The 23,708-nt window shown below is 38.4% G+C and overlaps 1 long non-coding RNA gene and 1 pseudogene across 1 annotated transcript; one reads left to right on the forward strand and one right to left on the reverse strand.

Moving 5' to 3' along the window:
* LOC122135693 overlaps positions 1 to 16,309 on the reverse strand; it is a 71,203-nt pseudogene extending 54,894 nt beyond the window's left edge.
* On the forward strand, positions 5,053 to 6,387 carry LOC122135628. The gene is made up of 3 exons (XR_006153630.1): positions 5,053 to 5,167; positions 5,901 to 6,002; positions 6,340 to 6,387. It is a non-coding gene; the product is annotated as an uncharacterized LOC122135628 (long non-coding RNA).
* Positions 16,310 to 23,708: the final 7,399 nt, after the last annotated feature.

The raw sequence follows: 23,708 nt of genomic DNA on the forward strand, positions 1-23,708 counted from the left end.
AACATCTGGAAATGCAACAGTCACAGACACATCAGTGATGTCACACCAGTATAACATTACTGGTCTGACTGCTGGTGTCAGTTACACAGCAATTAAATAGTTATTTATAGTCTTTACATACTGTACAATGTTTCATCTGTTTAGTAGTTTGCCACTTGAATGAGCACATTTCTGAGATTTTATCATTGAAGCCATCTGATATTTCAACATGATCTAATAAGAATTCATATGTATTTTACATAAAAAGTGGTTCTAGTACATTTACTTACATTTGCATAGACACTGAAACATACAATACTGACGTATTTAGAAGCATCTAAACGAACAATACTGAGGTATTGATGACATCTAAAATATAAATTATTTACATATGAACAACTTTGCAGACTTACAAAGGAATTCTTATGAATATTGCAAACTTGGAATTAAAGTGCCCCTATTATGGGTTATGAAAGGTTCATATTTTGGTTTTGGGAGTCCCCAACAACAGATTGACATGCATGCAAGGTAAAAAAAAAAAAAAAAAAAAAAAACATTCATTGTCTTATAATATGCATTTATTTTTTCCTTGTTTGCTCAACGACTCCCAAATGGTTCGCTCAACAATGAATCTTTCCAAACCCCTCCTTTGTGTGACACTAAACTGCAATGATTGGTCCAAACAGCCATGGTATATGCGTTAGCCCAATGCAGAAACGTATTGATAAAAAAAATAAAATATTCTCCCATGAGTTATGTCTTCCGCATGATTTTAATCGCATTGTTATGCACAAAATTCAATAATGAATTCAAAAGTAGTGTATTGTGCACTTTTTTCATTAAAAAGTACTGCTATATGAACAAAAGTGCAATAACATTTGTTTTGCAAACAATTAAAAAAAAATAAGGTGCTTTTTTACAGCAGTATTTCTTTTACATTGTAGCAGTTAAAATATTTATTGTAAATTTTAACTTATAACATTAATATAATCAAATTAAACATAAAACCAAAGCTATTTGCCACTGCCAGGGCATTAACGTTTTCATAGAAAATAATTTAAAATTTGTTATAGAAAAACAAGTTATGCTCAGAGTCCAGAGCCTCGATCATAACATTATAACAGGCACCTTCCGAGACCTGCACTATCGCAGGACCCAGCACAACAGAGTACGGGGCGGGACAACACCTGATGGCCGAGTGCGGATAGGGATAGAGACTCATGTGTGCAGGATGCGGGAGAATAAGTACTCGCACTAGGCAATCTTAATCGTTCCTGAGCGCATTTGATCCCGGTTCGTTTGACTAGTGTGATTGCTCCATGCCGTGCTCAGGCACAGTTCGTTAAGCTGGCCCTGGCTCAGTTGTGAGAAGAGGGCCAGCGCATGCTTCAGCTGGGCTCGGGCACGGTACGCATGTAGTGTTGGAGTGCTGAACTTCTGATATGTGCAGCATGATTGCGTGAACATTTTCCAAAAAAGATTGAATATCTAACGAATGTCGATATACCTGTATAAAACCAACTTTACTGCACCACACTAGGTGGAGTTGTACATTATGGAATGCATAGGGCAAATGTGGTGTGGGTGAACATTGGGTGTGTGTGTGTGTGCATACGGCAAGCCATGAGCCATCCGACTGGCCGCTCGTGAACTTTGGGAACAGAGCTTTCCAAACAGTGAATGGAGGTGAATTTTCTCCAAGGAAAAGAAGGCATCCAGGTATCCAGGTAGATACACTTTCCTTCAGCTCCTGAAACCACACACGTATCTGCGCTGTCAGGGGCAGATTTAGTGAATTGGGGGCCCCAGGTAAAATATAGAAATGGGGCCCTATACATTTTCACACATTTTCTTAGATCAACCTTGAGGTTCCTTTTTTGTTTTGATGCTTGTTGATGCACAATGGTGCCCCATAGTTGTGTCGGATGTTTCTACATTTTTCATGTACATGTTAAATGGCTTTAAATACATATCAAGAGCATGCTCACAGTAAAAAACAGCATCGGATGAAGTGGATTAGAGCCCTGCACGTGCCTCAAATGTAGGCTCTAGCCAGTATCCTAGCCAGTACCCCCCCCCCCCCACAAAAAAAAGCTTATACTACTGTTTCAGCTATTAAAATAGTTCAATTTTGTATGTACTGGAAAAGTGATTATATTTCGTTTAGGTTTTTTATAAAGTAAATTTAGAAAAATGTTTGTAGCATTTTTTGTTAAATGTATATTTATTTATTTTTTACAGCCAGCAGCAGACAGTGAATTGATCATAGCCGTGTTTAATAAATTTAGCCTTCTGAAATCATCACGACTTGCCTAAAATAAAACCTATAGATATAAAACAGTTCAAGCATATCTCAGTGTTAGTTTAAATGTTTAACCTAGACGTTTGTGCAGAGAGTTGAAGCTGCTCTGCAGGACATGGAGGCGTTAGCGCGATCACTTGCAGTTTTTTCTAACAGTGGAAACAACTTAATACACAGTCATTTTTGCTAATAAAGGTAAGAGTAATACCTCATTCTAAACTATAAAGGGGCTAGTTTTATTTGTGTGTGCTCACAAGTTCAACAAAAAGTGCTTTTATAAAATAAAGAAAACAAACACTTTCTGCCGTCTGGGGTTTGAACAGGAGCGCTTCACAATGATGAACCTAAACTCAGTGAATTGCCTCACAGACCTGATAAAAATAAATAAAAATTAAAATATTGTAACGATCAATCCACTGAGGCGAGTGTAGATGAACCCAAGTGCAGTTTATTTACAGGTGTAATCCAAAATCCAAACAATAATCCAAACAAGATACACAGACTTGATGAAACAGACTTGACGTGGCATGAACAGACTAGACTCACCGACAGCAGGTTGCAATATTACGTTAATACATGACAAGCGCTAATGACAAAAACATGACTACTCATAACAAACAATACAGGTCACATGACAAGAACAAACCAATGGGAAACAGACACGTCTAAGACAACCAATGAGTAAACATAACTGATAAATCACATGACAAGACAAACCAATCAGAACATGACACAATGAACAAGAGGAACCAATAGCAAGATGACAAGAGGGTAAGGGAAGCATGACACAAACAGCAAAATCAAACAATAACAAAATAAGACATGAAAACAATGAACAAGAAACAAAACCCAAAACAGAAATTACATATCCCCCCCCCCCAAGGGCGGCTCCTGACGCCCAAAACAAAACCCAGAAAGTCCAGGAGGGTGGTGGAGTGGAGGCAGAACAGGGGGAGGGATGGAGGGCCAGGCCCGTGAAAAGGAACAGGACCTGGAGGGTGGAGCAATGGCGGGCCTGGAGCTAGGAGCAGTGGTGGAACCAGATCATGAGGCAATGACAGACCATAGAGCAGAGGGGGACCTGGGCCGTGAAGCAGAGACAGACCATGGAACAGGTCCTGACCATGGAACAGCGGGGAGCCATGGCGGTGCAGGCCCAGTGGGGTGGCCAGGTAGTGAAGGCAGAGCTGGAAACCATGGTGAAGCAGAAACATGGACAGACCACTTGGCCGTGACAGGACAGACAGCGAGTTCTTGGGCGGCCTCCGTGGCCATTACAGGACAGGCAGTGAGTTCATGAGCAGCCTCCGTGGCCGAGACAGGACAGGCAGTGAGTTCACGAGACTCAGGCGTGGCGGCCATCTTGGCCGGGGACTCTGCCGTGGCGGCCATCTTGGCCAGGGACTCTGCCGTGGCGGCCATCTTGGCCAGGGACTCTGCCGTGGCGGCCATCTTGGCCGGGGACTCTGCCGTGGCGGCCATCTTGGCCGGGGACGCTGGCGTGGCGGCCATCTCGTGTCGAGACCCTGGATAATCAGCTGAGGCGTGACGAGGCCCTGGATGATCAGCTGAGGCGTGACGAGGCCCTGGATGATCAGCTGAGGCGTGACGAGGCCCTGGATGATCAGCTGAGGCGTGACGAGGCCCTGGATGATCAGCTGAGGCGTGACGAGGCCCTGGATGATCAGCTGAGGCGTGACGAGGCCCTGGAAGTTCAGCTGAGGCGTGACGAGACTCTGGAAGTTCAGCTGAGGTGTGACGAGACTCTGGAAGTTCAGCTGAGGTGTGACGAGACTCTAGAATGGCGGCCATTTTCTGAAGAGACTCTTGAGTGGCAGCCATTTTGCGACGGAGCTCTTGAATAGCAGCCATGTTGTAGAGAATCTCTTGAGATACTGACATGATGCGAGTAGGCTCTGGCGTAGCAGGCATGACGTGAACAGGTGCTGGCTTGGCAGGCATGACGTGAACAAACCCTGACATGTGAGCCGGTTCTGGAGTAGCAGGCATGACTTTAGCAGGCTTTGGCGTAGCAGACATGATGTTAGTGGACTCTGGCTTGGCAGACGAGATGTGAGTTGACCTTGGCTTGGCAGGCATGACATGAGAAGGCTGTGGCTTGGCAGACATGGTGGGAGTAGGCCTTGGCTTGGCTGGCGTAACGTGAACAACTCCCGACATGATGGTTGGGATGTGGAAAAGTTCTGATGTGGCGGGTACTGTGGGATAGCTGTGTTCCTCATCAGCAATCCCCACAGTAAATGATGAACCAGCCCGGAAAAGGGCATGGTCAATATATTCCTCAAGGGACCAGTGAACTTTTCCCCCAGGAAGCTGAGATCAAATGGGCTCATTAAGACCCACCCGAAATATGTCCTTAAGGGCCACATCATTAAAATCCACAAGATGACACAAACCACAAAAGTCCTCCACATAGTCCTCAATGGCCAGGCTTCCTTGGCGAAGACGCAGGAGACAAACAACTGCTAGGTTAATTTTTTAAGGTTGTGTATTCTGCAACGATCAATCCACTGAGGTGAGTGTAGATGAACCCAAGTGCAGTTTATTTACAGGTGTAATCCAAAATCCAAACAATAATCCAAACAAGATACACAGACTTGATGAAACAGACTTGACGTGGCATGAACAGACTAGACTCACCGACACCAGGTTGCAATGTTACGTTAATACACGACAAGCACTAATGACAGAAACATGACTACTTATAACAAACAATACAGGTCACATGACAAGAACAAACCAATGGGAAACAGACACGTCTAAGATAACCAATGAGTAAATATAACTGATAAATCACATGACAAGACAAACCAATCAGAACGTGACACAATGAACAAGAGGAACCAATAGCAAGACGACAAGAGGGTAAGGGAAGCATGACACAAACAGCAAAATCAAACAATAACAAAATAAGACATGAAAACAATGAACAAGAAACAAAACCCAAAACAGACATAACAAATATATAGAAGGCTTTAAATTACTATCCTACTTTAAATTACTAGCCTACTTCATTATTTAATCCCTGTATTTCTCTTTAAAGGCATGTCCAATAAGGAGATGGCAAGTTATTTTTTTTTTTTTTATCTAAAATATAAAAATTAGGAAAAGCCTAAAACAGGCCCAATTATAATTAGCATTTTATTTTATAATTCTGTCCAATTAAAAAAATAAAAGACAAATTTTAATGGCACATATAGGCTATGACTAAACTTTGCCCTATAATTGTATAGCTGCTTTTTCAGATTTTTTTTTATGTTGCTCTGTTCTGAATACCTTAACATGTAAAGGATTTTCTGCAACACAATTTTATATAATATATGAATTATTTATTAGCCTCTCTCCGCCCCTGTGTGCTGGTCCTGCAGCTCGGATAATGTTCTCTTTGAAACCCTCCGCCGATTGCTCCAGCATCTCATTGCAACATTGCAACTTCCACTCTAGACACTCGCAAATTCTTCCTTTGATCTTCACTCTCGAAGAACTTGCCATCTTTTTGATTTTGTTATACTATATATAGCTACATCACTTACTCCCCAAATTATACTCCTGTTCCTATTCGCTGACAGCCATAGTTGTTTTTGTTTTATTTTTCCAGCTCCGCCTTTCCCGTTCTACAACAAAATGCAAAAAAGTATCCCAGCATCTCCTGCCACTTCTAGCTCTCCCTCAACTGAGTCTGAAACATCAGTTCCTACAAGTGAGTATTTTTATTCCTGGAGAATTGAGTAAATGTGTGAACAGGAAAATTATATCTGTATTTTATTCATATTTATAATTAATGTGGTAATAACAACTGTGATTATTTCATGTCAAATTCTAAGTATCAAACATCAGCAATGACCAGTTAAAATTTTACATTGGGAAGTAGAAAATAGTAAATATGAAGACAAAATTGTAGAGCAATTTTGTGTATTTTAATACATTTTATTTTGTATTTTTTAATATACATTTTAATTGTTTTAATAATTTATATATTTATTTATTTTATTTTGTATATTTTATTTATTTATTTTTTGTACATCTAAATGTCTCAGAAGCTCCTGCCACTACAAGCTCTCCTCCAACTGAGTCGCAAACATCATCTCCAAGTGAGTATTTTTATTCATGGACAACTGTTTAAACATGATAAATTGAAAATTCAATTCAATTTATTATTAATGTAGTATGTTGTACTGATTTAATTGGGATTCAGATTTGATGCCATCTCAGATTTACTTTGAGCAGAAAACTGCACAGCTGCATCCAGAACCTAGAGCTCATATGAATTGGAAATTGTATGATTTCTACAGCTGTTTCTGGTGCAAGAATCACTAATCAGTTGCTATCAGGATTAAATGTGACTGAGAATCTCACAGTAACTGAAATCTCCACATCATTTGTGCTTCTGAAATTGGATGAATCACTTGAAATGGCATTGTCCTTTAAAGATCAATGGACTGCTGATGAAACATCTGGAAACAGTCACAGACACATCAATGATGTCACACCAGTATAGCATTACTGGTCTGACTGCTGGTGTCAATTACACATCAATTAAATAGTTTTTTTATAGTCTTTACATACTGTACAATGTTTCATCTGTTTAGTAGTTTGCCACTTGAATGAGCACATTTCTGAGATTTTATCATTGAAGCCATCTGATATTTCAACATGATCTAATAAGAATTCATATGTATTTTACATAAAAAGTGGTTCTACAAAATGTACATTTACTTACATTTGCATAGAGACTGAAGCATACAATGACGTATTTAGAAGCATCCAAACGTACAAAACTGAGGTACTGACGACATCTAAAACATAAATTATTTACGTATGAACAACTTTGCAGACTTACGAAGGCATTCTTATGAATATTGCAATCTTGGAATTAAAGTGCCCCTATTATGGGTTATGAAAGGTTCATATTTTGGTTTTGGGAGTCCCCAACAACAGATTGACATCCATGCAAGGTCAAAAAACACATTCATTGTCTTATAATATGCATTTATTTTTTTCAAACAGCCATAGTATATGCGTTAGCCCAATGCAGAAACGTATTGATAAAGCACTGCAGTCTGTACACCAGTTTCTTTATAAGAACTCCAAGTAATAACAACAACAAACATTCACTATTCATCTACACATTTCTAGACAAATGCAAGTGAACAGATATTGCTGTTAGCCGGTAAGACGGAGACCTACAAACTGCGCGGCACAAACACAACACACACAACTACATAAATACATATTTTGCATGCTACAGTACAGAGTACATGACAGGAAAAGTTTTTGAAAGAATTACTCCTCTTTCAGAATAAAGATTTCCTGATAATTTACTCACCCCCATGTCATCCAAGATGTTCATGTCTCTCTTCAGTCTCAAAGAATTTAAAGGGTTAGTTCACCCAGAATGAAAATTCTGTCATTAATTACTCACCCTCATATCGTTCCAAACCCATAAGACCTTCGTTCATCTTCGGAACACAAATTAAGATATTTTTGATGAAATGTGAGAGTTCTCAGACCCTGCATATACGGCAATGCAACTGTAATGTTCCCAAGTCCAGAAACGTAAGGACATCGGTAAAACAGTCCATGTGACATCAGTGGCTCAAATTCAGTTTTGCAAAGCTACAAGAATACTTTTTGAGCACAAAGAAAAAAAAATCTTCTCCCACAAGTTAGTCTTCCACATGATTTTCTGTGATTAATCACAATTAATTGCATTGTTATGCACACAATACAATAATGAATTCAAAAGTAGTATATTGTGCACTTTTTTCATTAAAAACGACTGCTATATAAACAAAATTGCAATAACATTTGGTTTGCAAACACTTTAAACAAATAAGGTTCTTTTTTTTTACAGCAGTATTTCTTTGACATTGTAGCAGTTAAAATATTTATTGTAAATCTTAACTTATAACATTAATGTAATCAAATTAAATATAAAACCAAAGCTTTTTGCCACTGCCAGGGCATTAACATTTTCATAGAAAATACTTTAAAGTTTGTTATAGAAAAACAAGTTATGCTCAGAGTCCAGAGCCTCAATCATAACATTATCGCACTATCGCAGGACTCAGCGCAACAGAGTCCGGCGTGGGACAACACTTGATGGGCGAGTGCGGACGGGCATAGAGACTTATGTGTGGGGGATGCCGGGGAGTAATTAATTACAATAGGCAATCTTAATCATGCCTCAGGCATGGTTTGTTTAGCCAGCCCTGGCTCGGATGTGAGAAGTGGGCCAGAGCATGGTTCAATTGGGCTACAAGATAATAATAAATTACTTACAAAGCAGTCTTTTGTGGTAGAAGTGATGGTTCTACCATACTTGTAACAAGAAGTAGAATTTACAGTTTTAGCTATATGAAGTTTGCACAAAACTAAATAATGATCTGAGATATCATCGCTTGGCTGCATAATTTCAACACCATCAACATCAATTCCATGTGACAGTATTAAATCTAGAGTATGATTTCAACAATGAGTAGGGCCTTGCACGTGTGGTCTAACCCAAATAGAGTTCAGAATGTCTATAAATGCTGATCTCAATGCATCTTTTTCATTATCAACATGGATATTAAAATCACCTACAATTAAAACTTTATCTGCAGCCAGCACTAACTTGGATTTAAAATCAGAAAACTCTTTAATAAAGTCTGTATGGTGCCCTGATGGCCTGTATACAGTAGACAGTACAAACATCACAGGGGATTTATCATTAACACTCGTTTCTCTGGATAATGTTATATGAAGCACCATTACTTCAAATGAGTTATACTTGAAGCCGGCCCTCTGAGAAATACTGAGAACATTGTTATAAATTGAAGCAACACCTCCCCCTTTACCTTTTGGACGTGGCTCATGTTTATAACAGTAATATTGGGGGGTAGACTCATTTAAAATAATGTAATCATCAGGTTTTAGCCAGGTTTCTGTCAAACAGAATCATCTCATTCATATCATATCATTTACCAAAAGTGATTCGTAAAAAGGGACCTGATATTCAGTAAGCCAAGCTTTATCATTTGTTTATCCGTATTGCATCTGTTTTTTATTTGTTGAACCTCAATTAAATTGTTACTTTTAAATTGGTTTGGACGTTTTTTTTGTATTTTGTAGTTCAGGGAACAGACACAGTCTCTATAGTGTGATATCTAGGTGAAAGAGTCTCTGTGTGCTGAGAATTAACTAACTTCTGTGATGTGAGGTGGCTAGCAGGCGGTTGGTTTAGCCAGCCTGTCTGCTTCCTGACCTGGGCCCCAGTTAGTCAAGTACAAACTCTAAGACTATGTGCCATATTTCTAGAGAGTAGAGCAGCACCACCCCAGGAGGGATGAAGACCATCTCTTTTCAACAGGTCAGGTCTGCTGCAAAAGCTAGTTTAGTTGTATTTTATATGTTTGTTTTTTTGTTGTGAGGGCTTAGATTTGAAGTCCAGCCATTGATGAACCATTCTGCTATGCATCTCATCACCACGGTAAGCAGGGAGGAGACCAGAGCATATTACAGTGTCTGACATCATGCTTGCAAGTTCACACACATCTTTAATGTTATTTTTAGTGATCTCTGACTGGCGAAGTCGAACATTATTAGCGCCGGTGTGAATAACAATCTTACTGTATTTACGTTTAGAATTAGCCAGCACTTTTAAATTTGCCAAGATGTCAGGCACTCTGGCTCCTGGTAAACATTGGATTATGGTGGCTGGTGTCTCTATTTTCATGTTCCGTACAATAGAATCGCTAAAAACTAGAGCACTTTCATCAGGTTTCTCAGTAGGTGCTTCACTGAGTGGGGAGAACCTGTTTAATATTTTGATCGGAACAGAAGAGCGGTGTTTTGACCCGCGACTATGCCGCCTCACAGTCACCCAGTTGCCCTGCTGCAGAGGCACTGTTACCGGAAACGAACAATGTACAGGACTCCCTGAGCTAGTTGCATCCAAAGCCATATCTAGAGCCCTCACATTCTTACTGTCCTCAATTAAAGTTTGGATGCATGTCTCTAATTCTGAAATCTTCTCTGTCAACCTAACTATTTCCCTGCATTTATCATATGTGAATCCCTAGTCACCGAAAGAGAGAGATAAGCTATATATGTGGCAAGCGGTGCAAATAACAATAGCAGGAGAAGCCATTACTCACCATGCTTGATGAAAAATTCTTACCACGGTTGTTTGATGAACTTGTGAAAAACCGGAGCGAAAGAGTAGCGAGAGAGAGGAGAGGAGAGGAGAGGAGAAAAGAAAAAAGTAAAGAAAACAGCGATAGGCATGAATGGAAACACTAATGACAAGCTAACGAATGCTAACACAATGCAGGTGTGCTGCACTCGCGGATTTAGAATAAAAGCGATCAAATTAATCAGATTAGATTGATAGATAATATCAGAAATAGGGTGGGAATTAAGTTGTATTTTATCACTTTAAACAACAGAGAGTGATAGTAAGATTCTAAAGAAAAACACAGCTACACAGAGCTACAATCACAAACCAGCAAGGCAAGCAGGAAGCAGAAATAACACTGTCCAACAGCCACACCCGCAGGAGTAAAGTAAGCAGTATATATTAAAATCCTGTGCATGGCTTTAACAGGCAAGTAACTTATTACTGGAGAATTGAGCAAATGTGTGAACAGGAAAATTATATCTGTATTTTATTCATATTTATAATCAATGTGGTAATATCAATTGTGATTATTTCATGTCAAATTCTAAGTATCAAACATCAGCAACGATCAGTTAAAATTTTATTTTGGGAAGTAGGAAATAGTAAATATTAAGACAAAATTGTATTCAAACAGTTTTCAGCAATTTTGTGTATTTTAATAAAAAAAAAATATTTTTTAATATACATTTTAATTGTTTTAAGAATTTATTTATTTATTTTATTTTGTATTGTTTTTTCGTAGATCTAAATGTCTCAGCAGCTCCTGCCACTACAAGCTCTCCTTCAACTGAGTCTCAAACATCATCTCCAAGTGAGTATTTTTATTCATGGACAACTGTTTAAAATTGTCCTTTAAAGTTCAATGGACTGCTGATGAAACATCTGGAAATGCAACAGTCATAGACACATCAGTGATGTCACACCAGTATAACATTACTGGTCTGACTGCTGGTGTCAATTACACATCAATTAAATAGTTATTTATATTCTTTTCATACTGTACAATGTTTCATCTGTTTAGTAGTTTGCTGCTTGAATGAGCACATTTCTGAGATTTTATCATTGAAGCCATCTGATATTTCAACATGTTTTAATAAGAATTCATATGTATTTTACATAAAGAGTGGTTCTACAAAATGTACATTTACTTACGTTTGCATAGACACTGAAACATACAATACTGACGTATTTAGAAGCATCTAAACGTACAAAATTGAGGTACTGACGACATCTAAAACAATTTATTTACATATGAACAACTTTGCAGACTTACGAAGGAATTCTTATGAATATTGCAATCTTGGAAATAAAGTACCCCTATTATGGGTTATGAAAGGTTCATATTTTGGTTTTGAGAGTCCCCAACAACAGATTGACATGCAGGCAAGGTAAAAAATAAAACATTCATTGTCTTATAATATGCATTTTTTTTTTCAAACAGCCATGGTATATGCGTTAGCCCAATGCAGAAACGTATTGATAAAGCACTGCAGTTTGTACAACAACGTATTGCTCTATTCTTTATCAGAACTCCAAATAATAACAACGACAAACATTCACTATTCATCGACACATTTCTAGACAATTGCGAGTGAACAGATATTGCTGTTAGCTGGTAAGACGGAGACCTACAAACTGCGCGGCACGAACACAACACACACAACTACATAAATACATATTTTGTATGTAGGGCTGGGCGATATATCTAACGATATGATCATGCGCATCTAGTCAGTAAATGTGGTTCCTTGATTACCGCTAAATCGCCATCATCTGCTTTCAAATGGAGCGGCATTTAATAGACAGAGCCGTAGATCACTGACAAGCTACGCAATATCGCGTTCATTATCGCAGATGAATCGCCTTCGATAATGAACCTGATATTGCGTAGCTTGTCAGTGATCTACGGCTCTGTCTATTAAATGCCGCTCCATTTGAAAGCAGGTGATGGCGATTTAGCAGTAATCACGGAACCAGATTTACTGACTAGATGCGCATGATCATATAGTTAGATATATCGCCCAGCCCTATTTGCATGCTACAGTACAGAGTACATGAAAGGAACAGTTTTTAAAAGAATTTCTCCTCTTTCAGAATAAAGATTTCCTAATAATTTACTCACCCCCATGTCATCCAAGATGTTCAAGTCTCAAAGAATTTAAAGGGTTTGTTCACCCCAAAATGAAAATTCTGTCATTTATTACTCACCCTCATATCGTTCCAAACCCATAAGACCTTTGTTCATCTTCGGAACACAAATTAAGATATTTTTGATTAAATGTGAGAGTTCGCAGACCCTGCATATACGGCAATGCAACTGTAATGTTCCCAGGTCCAGAAACATAGTAAGGACAACGGTAAAACAGTCCATGTGACATCAGTGTCTCAACTTCAGTTTTGCAAAGCTACAAGAATACTTTTTGACAGCAAAGAAAAAAAAAACTTCTCCCACGAATTACGTTTTCCGCATGATTTTCTGTGATCAATCGCGATTAATCGCATTGTTATGCACAAAATTCAATAATGAATTCAAAAGTAGTGTATTGTGCACATTTGTCACTAAAAAGTACTGCTATATAAACAAAAGTGTAATAACATTTGGTTTGCAAACACTTTAAACAAATAAGGTGCTTTTTTACAGCAGTATTTATTTTACATTGTAGCAGTTAAAATATTTATTGTAAATCTTAACTTATAACATTAATGTAATCAAATTAAATATAAAACCAAAGCTTTTTGCCACTGCCAGGGCATTAACGTTTTCATAGAAAATATTTTAAAGTTTGTTATCGAAAAACAAGTTATGCTCAGAGTCCAGAGCCTTGATCATAACATTATAACAGGCACCTTCCGAGACCTGCACTATCGCAGGACCCAGCACAACAGAGTACGGCGCGGGACAACACTTGATGGGCGAGTGCGGGAATAGAGACTCGTGTTTGCGGGATGCGGGAGAATAAGTACTCACAATAGGCAATCTTAATCGTGCCTGATCGTGTTTGATCCCCAAATCCTGGTTCGTTTGACTAGTGTGCTTGCTCCATGCCGCGCTCAGGCGCGGTTCGTTTAGCTGCCCTGGCTCGGTTGGAAGAAGTGGGCCAAAGCACGGTTCAGCTTGGCTCGGGCACGGTATGCATGTAGTGTCGGAGCGCTGAACTTCTGATACGTGCAGCATGATTGCGTGAACATTTCTGAGTGGCAAAAGCGATAGATCTGTAAAGCAAAATATTGTGAGAGGGCGTGTGTTACTGCGTCCCAAACGACTCAAAATAAACCACAAAGTTAACAAAACTATGCACTCCACTGTGCTGATAGAGAGCGCTTCTCTGCTGCCCTTACGTGCTATCGGAAATGTTCTATTTTCCACTTATGAAGTTGTGAGCACATCATGTGAGCACTGCTAAAGTCTTAGGCCCACCCCATATGCTCTCATTGGTTGAGATGCGTAATGACATCATCCCAAGTCAGTAGCCTACATCCCACCCCTCCTGTGACCCATGGTTTGTCTATGTGTGTATTCAGAGCCAGTGAGCAATGGACTTTCATAATAATAAAAAATTGCATTAGCGCAATAAAATAATTGTCTGCGTAAATCTATTATTGCGTTAATACGATAATAACGCGTTAAATTGGCCAGCCCTAATTTATACACTTTTTTTTTTTTTTACCACAAATGCTCATCTTATCTAGCTCTGTGAGGCGCATGAGTACTCTGTGTATAATGGTTCAAGACAGGGTATGTCTAAAACTCCCAACACTTTTCTCCTCCAACTTCAAAATCGTCCTAACAGGTCGTAAAGTAAGCAGTATATATTAAAATCCAGAGCATAGCTTTAACAGGCAAGTATACATGATACTAACCGGGGCAGATGGTGCCTGAGACCTCCGGTGCTCAAGAGTGCTCCATAATTTTGCAACATAAATCAGTGTTAAAAAGTGGAACTGCAGCGCACAGTTTTTCAACATACCCTAACTCAGCGGTTCTCAATTCCAGTCCTCACACCCCCCTGCTCTGCACATTTTGTATGTTTCACTTATAGCTTCAGACGTTTGTTCTATTCACACGTAAGTGCCCGACATCACAGGATATTCCGCTATGATTCCAGTTCGAAGCAAACGTATATGTTCCATTCAAAGTGCATTGAAGTGAGATATGAATTTAAATTGTATTTATTTACAGAGGTATATGATGTCACACTTGTTCGTGTGTGAAGACATTGTGCAGCGCAAATCCGTGAATGAATGTTCCGAAGTGAAGTAAACTTCAACAGATTTCCCCTGCTCAGGGAGTAAGGAGCAATAAACACTGTGTAGGTACCATGTCAATGGGAACACAGTTCATGCACGGAGCTCACTTCTAACGAGCTGAATATCTGAATAAGGTGTGTTAACAAGGAGAGACATGCAGAGCTGGGGCGCTTGAGGACTGGAATTGAGAACCGGTGCCCTAACTGTATCCTAACGGATTTACCCTCACAGTGTCTTTTCCACAGGAATCTTGAAACTCATTTCAGGGAGGTAGAACCACCCCAACCACCCACGCTTGATTAAGATAACTAAATTAATATAACATTTTTGAGCACATGTTTGTACATTCATTACTTTAGTATTATGTTTTCAGTCTCAAATGGCTAAAATAAATGGAAATGCAACTCTTATGCATGCAGTTCTTTTACAAACTTTCCTTCTTCTGTGATGTGGCTTGCTTTGCAGATTTGAGCGTTTTACTGGATGGCTCAAAGCAGTCTGTGTCAATTACTTTATTAATTTTGCATGAAATAAGAGATAACTGTTTGGTCTACTTAGCACATATGTGACCAATCATCAGGGCCCAGTTTTTCAAAAGTAATCCAGTGGGATTTCGGATCACGGATTGGATCAAATCTTGGAAATGGGTTTTTCAAAAGCAAAAGAGGGATTCTGAACTAAGATCAGAGCATTTAATCTGATCTTACATTTGATTTGAAAAAAACTGCCCTTTGGGTTTTTCAGAACTTTGAACTCGGTTTTGGGATCTATTTGATCCAAAAAAACAGGATTATCCTGATCCCATCAGAAGGGTGGATTCAGTTGTGATTTTTCGAACCAAATAAAACCAGTTCAGCAGTTTTTTTTTTTTTTTAAGTGAATGATCACAAAATCTGTTTACTGATGATATATACATTTCTTCATATTTGAAGCATGTCACATCTAATGAGATATGGTAAAACAAAACAAAAAAAATCTACAATCTCAAAGCTATCAGCTGTCAAATAAACGTCACTGTTGCTCACAGCTCTATAATTCCAAAGTATATTAATGGCAATGACAACAACAAATATACTCAGTGGATGTTGAAGTGGATGTTGATGCTGTGCCTCCCCTTTCGATTGACATACTCCCACTCCCTTTCACAAGGTGCTTAGATATGCACATGAGTACAATCAATAGCACCAATAGTGCTAGGCATATTCCCCATTTGAAAGTTGGGGTGCTTAGTCTGAGCTGCTTTCTGGTCATCCTTGGGAAAGGAAACAAATTGATTGATCAGACTGCCCAGTTGCTACTGACGTAGCCCCACCACATTACTCACGGTTGCTTTTCTCAGGCCCATATTGTCACCAATTACTTGGTAGAAAGTCCCACATGCGTAAAAGCGCAGAGCGATTAAGCACTGTTCCTCCACGGATAAAGCATGACTCCTTTGGGTTTGGTGTTGGCCTGACAAGATCTGCAATGTCATCTCTCCCAAAGCGAAAACGTGCATACAGTTCTTCTGATGTGTATTGCTCTAGTGGTTTGGCACGCTCAGCGTGCACCCTTTGAAGGTACCTTCTCCTATGGTAACGATGAACAATACCCGCCATTGGGATGCCTCTGTAGGCTAAGAGGAATGGATGCAAAGACATGATGTGTTTAAATGGTGTCACCCTTTAACCAGGAATGAGCTGATTGGTGTAAGCCTAATTGAGCACAAGCCAAAGCAATCATGCTCAAGGCTTTTAAGATCAGTGTTGGCGACACCACAGAGTTGGAACAGTGGAATCAAAAGGGCCTAATTTCACTGTGGCAGAAACCTGTGCAATGCTGGAGGGTGTTCAGGCCAATATTGCCTCGATAGTAGGAGGTTTCAGCTCTGCAAAGGGTGGAGAACTGACCAAAAAGGAAAACACAACATTTGGGAGGACATAACCAATCATGTCAATGCCATGAAGTCTGGCCAAAAGAGGACCATAAAACAAGTTATGTTGCGATGGAAGAACCTTAGGGCTAAGGCAACGAAAGACCTTACTGAAGCCAAGAACCCCCAAATAGGTAACAAGCCATATAAGAGGGGTGATTTCACTGATATGGTCCTTAGGACCATAGGATATCATAGGAGGAGAAAAATCAGAGGCTCTGCATGGCATTGAAGGCATAGAAGCAGATGGAGAGGCCACAATTACAGAAACTAGGACTTCAAAGAATGCGAGCAAAATTCTCCTGCAGTGGAAATCTTTGTCCTGGACTTGACTTCAGTGACTGAGGAGGAAGACAGGTCCCCAGTGGATGTAATGAAGACAGTCCAAGACGTTTCAACAAGAAAACGTAAACGTTCCTCAGCTACAAACCAGGATGGTGACAGCTATGAGTTGCTTCTGAAACGGGAAACCGAAAGAGCAGAAATAGAAATTGCTGGGTTAAATCTTGCATGCTTACCCAACTGCAGCAGAAAAAAAGTGCAGATGGAGATACATCTCCTAAAGGCAGAGATGGGAAAAAGCTGGTATCTGTCCTGTAAATGATTTTTGACTATTGAATAGTATTGTTTTACAGTGATTCTGTTGCTTAAAATTAAAATAAACAATGGCTATTTGTGGCCACCGGTATTTTGCAAACTGTTGTTCTTTAAGCCAGTAGGCTACACTGTTGGTTCCATTTGAGACTCTGGTAAACAGGATTTGGTTATCCTGAAATTTGGTATTTGGATCACAGTGATCCAATCCAAGGTTCCTTTAAAAAAAACTGGCATAAAAGTAAAATGAATCAGGTGATCCTGGATAGCAAAACATGGGATTTCCAAATCCGGATCAATTTGATCCAGATTACTTTTTTGATTTTTTTGAACAATTTGATCCAGATTACATTTTTTGAAAAACTGGGCCCAGAAGATTTTCATTCTGTTGGTATCCAGGGTTTGAAAATTAGTGAGGTGAGACAGAGATGTAGATGTTTGTGAAAGACGTTTTCTGTTTTGAAAGAACAAACACTGTAAAATTATACCATAGCCTATTTATTGCTGTCACACCCCTTGACTCATTATGTTGTGTTTTCCCTGCATGTGTTCCATTCCCCATGTTCTATGTGACCCAGTTTCTGTCCCTCCTTAATTGATTAGTTCCAGGTGTGTCTCCTTAGTCCCTTTTTAGGCTGTCTTTAAAACCCATGTCTGTTCAGTCTGTGTTTGTCGGGTCAACCAGTTACATACGTGTGTCTTCCTCCTGTGTTCCATGTTGGATTTACCTGTGTTGGCTTAATAAAGACTCTCTCGATTATTTTCAACTCGTGTTCCTTCCAGCAGTGTAGCGTGACAATTGCATTGTTAATATTTACTATAGATTAGGACTAGGTCATTTTATCAGTTGTTTATTATTCACGCAACAATCCATACTACTGTTATAGTGTTCATTAATAATCATTGCTCTATGATGACTTTGTCTAGTGCTCTTATGGAATGCTTTTAGCATGAATTTGTGAAAATGTAATGACTACTGAATAAAATAGCATAGACTTTTCCATGGCTAGTGTTTGCGTATTTCATAACCTACTTGTTCTACAGATCTGAGTACTAGTGTTAAATGCTACTGTTTTTGATAACGTTGATAATATCATGATAATATCAATTATTTTTTTTTATTTATTTTTTTTGCGTTTCCCTTACCGAATGTGCTGTCAGCAACAACATGCCCATGGGCTCTTGATAACTGTCAGTTTAAGTGCCGGTGATGCAGTGTTGCCAGATATTGCTATTAAAACAAACCGAAATTATTTCAAATATTTTGCACATATGATAAGGATATCGTTGACACTAAATTGCAACTTCCCACTCTATTAACTTTTTCAAGTGTCAAATTTAATGGAAAAGACAAGTCCAAAAACACCTATAATAGATGGATTTGGCTGAGCCGGCGCCTTCAAGATTTGTTCACTCTGCCAGTGTCTTGCAGCGAACGTTTTCATACCACAGGTGCTAAACATTCTTGCAAACTGTCTAAACTGAATTATTCATGCAGATGCTCATATGGTGATCTCATAGCTGGCTACGGTTATGAATATATATCACTACATGTGTCTCTCTCGCTTAAGTGGTGCTATTTCCTCTTGCTTGTCCTCTCCTTTGCCTCCATGATTTCCGGGATATTGTATCTAATTTAAAGGTGTAAGGGAGCCACTATTAATATACAGGAATAAAAAACTGCATTTTTATTGTATTCAGTTATCATGTTAATGACATCATTTCAACTGCATATATTAAATGACATTTACTCATTTACTTACAAGATGAAAGGACAACATTTCGTTCTGTCCTTTGTGATTTCTACTGCCAACTCGTTTTGAGGAAATCATAATGTTAAACAAGACTACACTTTAAACCCTTAAAATGAATAACATTTTTGCAATCCTTTAACCATTACTTATCTTGTAATATTTACATTGTTTGCCAAGAGACACAAAGGCATTTTCTCTGACATGCTGTTACTGACAATAAAACCATAAAATATTAGGGATGCACCGACATGAAAATTTTGGCCGATAACAATAATTCTTTATATTTGAAAGCTGATAACCCATATGTTGGCCGATAAATCTAAATCCAAATGTTCATATAATTTTTGAGAGCCTGATTACAAAAGTCTAATCATTAAAAGTCATGTTTTAAACACTTCAACGTACAGTACAGCAACCTAGTTTGAGCCAGTGAAGTTTTAAAAATAAATTTTACCAGGGGTGGTTCTAGGATTTCACAGGGGGACTGAAACCTCAGACAGACCATTAGGTACAAAGATACAAATTACCTAAATAAACTTTATAGTGCTTGTGAAAACTGTATTATTGTATGACATAAATATACACAAATATCAATTAAAGCTACAGAAGTTACTTAATTAAGAGCAGCGAGTGGTTCTCTCTCTTTCTTTTATTGTTTGATGAACATTATTAAAATAAGAAATGCACGGGTACGTTATATTAATGCACATCCAATATTTTCTATTTACATTTACTTAAGATGTGACAAACTATATCTATACTCTTCATGACAGCCATTCAGACATAACTGTGTGCCTATTTCCTCAAGACAAGAAAGAGAACTCAATTTGGTATTTGCTTGCTGTCTGAGAGACGGCTTCCTTGTGTGCGTGCTTCAGGTGTGTGTGCACATAGAGACGATCTATGACAGTGCGCAAGCTCCGTATTGAGATCTCTTTCATGCTGTCTTGTGCTTGAATAGCTTACACTACTATTACCAACTCTCTTTATCAATCAATCAATCAATTAATAAAAAAAAAATAATAATAATGCTTAAATAATGCAAACAAGTCACTGACAATGCATATACCATGGACAAAACTGAATAACCTCTGCACAGACAATAATGAAATTATTTAAATTAATGAAATTATTTGAAGCCATTAAACAATAAGATAAAAAAATTGCTGGTTATTATTAATAATGCATCAATGATTTTGAAATAGAAACATTGCTTTTTGCTGTTTGAGCTGTGTGCGCTGTATAGCCGAAGAGCTGAATGAACGCCGGTAAACTGAAGCGCTTTGTTAGTGGGTTAATTATGAGAATCAGATATTTGTATAACATAAGCATAATATTACAACTTATACATTCACAAACAGACAAAAATGCACAAGTGAACCTGTTACATGCTAGAAATCATGTTGTGGAGGCATTGTTGGCTCATCCTGTAATGCGCTGAAACACGGCAAATAAACCCAAAGAATTCACAACTCTTTTTTATTATGGTAATGTTTTCTTTATAATTTTATGTACACTATATGACAGTCCTAATTATTGTTATTAATGTTGTGCATTGCTGTTCGAGCTGTGTACGCCAGAAGCCAAAGAGCTGAATGAACACTGGTATACTAAATATATATACGTTATTTCAAGCGATTCAAAACCATCATGGTGAACAGTGTGCATCTGAAGCGTCTCTGAAGGAAATAATTGATTGATTATTGATTGATTATCTTTATTGCCATTGTACAAATACAATGAAATTGAAGAAAAGCAAACCTATAAGGTGAAAAAAAAAAAAAAAAAAAAACATTCACACAGTACATTCACATTTCTGCCGGTCATTGCACGTTCCCTTCTTATTGCACAGTACATGTACAATAAATAATTGCTAAGTGTTTGAATCTTTGCTGTGTTCAGTGCAGTTATGGCTCTGGGGTAGAAACTGTTTTTTAGTATTTTAATGCATTATATGCTTTAACATATTGGCCAAATTTTCTTATCGGGTTGATAACGATAACAGTACAAATTAGTATTTATCGGGAGTTACTGATATGATGGCCCTTATGCATCCCTATAAAATACACCAAATAACACAACATAATTACAAAAGGAAACAATTTTATTTTTGGGCTGTGTTCCAAATCTTCAGAATCCATATGCCTGTGAGGAACAGACACAAACTCAAGCCTTTATTCAGTTATCTTCATCCCCATCCTCAGCATGACTGAAAGCAGCAATAACCGTGGAGATGCGCTTATTACAAATAAAAAAAAATTGCCGTTTCAGGAAGCTTTACAGAGGGTTTTATGGCTGTAAACTCTCATTGCCTCTCACCTGCTTCGTCACAGATTGCCACATGCAGTGTTTCTGGTGAAGTGTGTTTATATGAGAAATGCATGCCTTCACATGGTGGATCGGGATCCATAACTCGCCATAAAACTCAAAGAAGAAGAAGTGGATAGGGATAATAATCTGGATAATTTTCAGCGATTAAGAACTTAATTCTGCTTCACCTCACACAAAACTATAGTAAAAACTATTAAGAAATGGTTATGGTTAGGTTTAGAGGTAGGAGTGGGATTAGCGATTCAAAAAAGTCTTTTTGAGGTAGATTGGTCCTAAAACATCATTTCCCTGGACTTTTCTGTATATTATCTTTTTATAGGATCATATCAGACCCGTTTTGTGTACAACACATGGCCTTAATCATAATGGGCCATGTGCTTGTGTGTGTCAAAGAGCCCTTGCACAGTAACCCCTTGACAAATCATTGCAGTTGCAGTCCTGTCTAGGTGATTGTAATAGTGGTGCCACCTGTCGTGTCATGATTAGTTTCCCCTATGCTAGATCTCCTAGTGTGCTCTGTCTTTTGGTCGGTTCATTGTGATTGTTCAACTTCTGTGTTCCCACCATGTGGAAGCCTTCAGATTTCCATGTCCTTTATTCAGAATACCCCTAGAAAAGAAGGTCTTTTAAACTGAGCATGTGAGTTTAAGGGAAAAGTAGTTGATTGTTCAATTTCTTTGTTTACACATCTTTATTGTGTTGGGATAGGCCATGTTTCTTTACTGTCTACCCATCCCCTCTTCTTTTTTATAACTCGTGGGTTTTGTTTTCCCCCTGTTGTCATCAATAAACTCCTTTGTGTTGAGAATCCTGTCTGCACTTGTCTAATACAGGCCTCCCTTTGCCAACCCATTAAGACATTTTCACATGCTATATCTTACTAAACGTCAAATGTTTTCCCTGGGTGAAAGATTTCAGTATATTATGTTTTAGTATCTTTTATATCCTTCTTGTAACAGATGACACATGCAATTGAATCATAATGGGTTATTGCAGATGTGGAAAAGTAAGGTACCACCCTGATCCAAATGACGATGCTGGATTGCAGTTGCAGTTGTCTCTAGAACTTGGATAATAGTTTGCGAGGAGCAGGGTATAATTTCCAGTTGTGTAAACGCTGAAAATACAACACCCGATTCCAAAAAAATTTGGGACACCTGTCAAATTGTGAATAAAAACAGAATGCAATGACTGTGGAAGTTTCAAATTTCCATATTTTATTCAGAATACAACATAGATGACATAACAATGTTTAAAACTGAGAAAATGTATCATTTTGATTCGGGAAAAATAAGTTTATTTTAAATTTCATGGCATCAACACATCTCCAAAAAGTTGGGACAAGGCCATGTTTACCACTGTGTGGCATCCCCTCTTCTTTTTACCTATAGATTTTAGCTGGCAACGTCTGGGAACTGAGGAGACAAGTTGCTCAAGTTTAGGAATAGGAATGGTGTCCCATTCTTGTTTAATACAGGCTTCTAGTTGCTCAACTGTCTTAGGTCTTCTTTGTCACATCTTCCTCTTTATAATGCGCCAAATGCGTCCCAGTTTTCCAAAAAGAACTTCAAATTTTGATTCGTCTGACCACAGAACAGTTTTCCACTTTGCCACAGTCCATTTTAAATGAATTTACACCCAGATGAAAACGCCTCAAACTTCTGGATCATGTGAAACTTTGAGAAACTTCTTTGCTGCTTCTTCTTTTTTGCTCCACTATTTTTTAGCCGCAACGGCAATGGGGAATCGGTGGATTGTGTTCACCGACAATGTTTTCTGGAAGTATTCCTGAGCCCATGCTGTGATTTCCATTACAGTAGCATTCCTGTATGTGATGCAGTGCCATCTAATATGTGCAAATTGGTCCTCCAGCTGTTCCTTATATGTACATTTAACTTTTCCAGCCTCTTATTGCTACCTGTCCCAACTTTTTTGGAATGTGTAGCTCTCATGAAATCCAAAATGAGCCAATATTTGGCATGACATTTCAAAATGTCTCAATTTCAACATTTGATATGTTATCTATATTCTATTGTGAATAAAATATAAGTTTATGAGATTTGTAAATTATTCCATTCCTTTTTACTCACAATTTGTACAGTGTCCCAACTTTTTTGGAATCGGGTTTGTACTATCCCGATCCACTCCCTCAAGGCGCATGTTTCTCATTCAAAACACACATCACCGGAACCATCACATGTCGCAATCTATGTAGAAATGGGCGAGAGCCAATGAGCGTTTGATATTGCTGCCGTAAAACTTGTTGTAAAACTTCTTTTTTATTTTTAATTTTTTAAATTGTCATATAGCTACAGAGGAAGGAGATACATATCGCTGATGAATGGTTTGAATTTGGATCTGTTCCTCACACCAAGCATCAGTTGGATACAGAGGATTTAAATAAAA

The sequence above is a fragment of the Cyprinus carpio genome, chromosome A25 (assembly GCF_018340385.1).
Source record: "Cyprinus carpio isolate SPL01 chromosome A25, ASM1834038v1, whole genome shotgun sequence".
Lineage (NCBI taxonomy): Eukaryota > Metazoa > Chordata > Actinopteri > Cypriniformes > Cyprinidae > Cyprinus > Cyprinus carpio.